Genomic DNA, 2,536 nt, shown 5'->3' with positions numbered 1-2,536 from the left:
GGGGGAAAAGAATCTGGGCTCAGAGGGAGAAGGCTGGTCCACATCCCAGGACATTGGATATTTGGCAACTCACAGATTACAATGTCTGATAACCTGAGGAGTCATTTGTCTTTCTCTACATCTCCAGCCATCTCTCCATTATCTGCTTTATGAATTATCTGGGGCCTTAAGTTCTCTCCCATAAGGCTCCCCCCACCCGCCTTCTCTGCTTGAGTCCTTCCCCAAGAGGGATGAGGATGACTAAAAGAAGAAATGACAAATCTGGTTGGTCATGGAAGAGAACTGAGGCAAAAGCCTTGGCTTGAAGTCTGTGGATGATGGAGGCGGGGGCACATACGTTCTAACCTCTGTGACCATCAATAGTTGGCTGTGTTTTCCTCTGTAGTCCCTTTAGGACCACAGAATTTGAGCTAGAAGGGCCCTCAAAGGCATCCTAGACCTCACCCCCCCACCCCAAATTTGTCAAATGAGGAAAAAGAAGCCCATGGAGGTGTATGCAGTGTTTTGGCTGAAGACACGAGAGTAGTGACAGTGCCTAAAATGTAACCCAGCTCCTCAGATCCCAAAGTAGGCATTCACTCTGCTTCTATCTAAGGTCACACAGGTAATAAATACCTGAGAAAGGACTCCAGGCATCCTCAGCTACTGCATGCACATATGCACATAAACCTTAGGTCCGGAGTAGGTATCTAATTTCATCTTGGTATGTCCCATCACAGAGACAATATGGCATATCAGGATGGGAGGCCGGAGCGAAAATCCCAGCTTTGCAACTTAGCCTCTCAGCCTCGCTCTCCGTAAAATGAACAGGTTGAATTAAATGGTGGCTAAGGTCCCTTTCAGCTCTGATTCTACTTTTTAAAAAAAAGAAGTTATGTCTACTGGGAAAGTCCTGACTCTGGCCTGAATTATCTCTGGGCCCTCTCTTCACTGCTGTTTACTCATGTATAAAACAGAAGTACATCTTGCATTCCTTACCTCAAAAAGGGTGGCTACGGGAGAGCAATTTGGAAAATCTGGGGTGCTACAGAATGAAAAGGAAGGGACCCCAGAGTCCTTCCAGACAGTGTTCCGTGTGTGAGAGCCGAGAAGGCATCTTTCTGTTTTGGGAACCCCCAACACTGGGAATGGTTGGCCCTTTAACTGGAGAGCCTGCTTTTCTGCCCCCATACACCCCCCCCGGAAAAACATTAGTAGATGATTATGTGATTACTATGAAAATCCAATAATCTCAAGCAGGGAGGCAATTTGGTGTTGTTTTAATGTTTTACTCAAATCTGCGAACCCCAGAACACATCATTAGTTTCATTCTATTAAAAATTAATTTCAAAGGCAGAGCGAGCCTTGGCAGACACCGGCTGCCTGGGCCCCGCTGGCTCGTGGGGGCAACAGCAATGGCGACCTTTCTGGAGCGTGCTGCATTAACAGATGGTGAGGAAGGGAGCCAAGAGGAGGGGATGGAGGGCCCAGGGAAAGAATGCTGAGCAGCCAGCTCAAGGCATTCGGGACCCTCGGATAATTTGGTCCCCCGTCCACACTTACCTTTGGCTACTCCCCACACGGACTAGACTGGGAATCAAAAGATTTGGGCTTTTGTTGCAGCCCCTCTATTAATTCTTGGTGCATTCATCAGGGGAGTCATTTCCTCTCAGCCTCAGTTTCCTCATTTGTAATTCTTGGTGCATTCATCGGGGGAGTCACTTCCTCTCAGCCTCAGTTTCCTCATGAGGAAGGATGACTAGATGATCTCTAATGTCTCTGACAGAGCCTCCATTTCAGCCAAGTTGGTCTTTCCACCCAGCATGGACGCGCATCCTCACCTCTGGGGCCCCATCTTCTCCCCTACTTGACTCCTCCTCATCTTTTAAGGTCCAACTGAAGCCCCTCCTCCTACCTGCAGGGGTGTGCTAGGGCCAGCTCATACAGGCTCAGGAGAGCCAATAGTTAAACTTTCAGTGTGAGTATTTATACCTCAGAAATTGCCAAATGCTACAAAGGGTTCAATTTATTACTTTTTTTTTGATTGTCTAGAAAATGATAGGGAAAATGTTAATAACGCAAGTGTGAAGTGCATACTTTTTTTTTTTCCTGGAGAGCCAGTAGTTAAACACTTACCAGCACAGCACTCCCTACCTGCCCAGGCCCATAACGCTTTCCCTTCCTAGACTTCCCCTAACACTTCCTATCTGTACCTCTCACTCAGACACATAGTAGGGATTATGCATAGTAGGTACTCAATAAGTGCTCATTGATTTTTTTTATTTTTTGCTTTTTTGGTGAGGCAATCAGGGTTAAGTGACTTGCCCAGGGATCACACAGCTAGTAAGTGTCAAGTGTCTGAGGCCTCATTTGAACTCAGGTCCTCCTGACTTGAGGGTCAGTGCTCTATCCACCACACCACCTAACTGCCCCTAAGTGCTCATCAATAACGATGAGGACAGCAACATCTTCTTCCTCCCTTTTGTCTCTCTAAATCCCACCCACCCTTCAAGGGCAACTTTGAGTCCCACATTCTCTAAGAAGCCTCAGCTCAGAG

The sequence above is a fragment of the Vombatus ursinus genome, unplaced genomic scaffold (assembly GCF_900497805.2).
Source record: "Vombatus ursinus unplaced genomic scaffold, bare-nosed wombat genome assembly UNPS02000749.1, whole genome shotgun sequence".
NCBI lineage: Eukaryota > Metazoa > Chordata > Mammalia > Diprotodontia > Vombatidae > Vombatus > Vombatus ursinus.
This window is presented reverse-complemented; position numbering follows the sequence as displayed.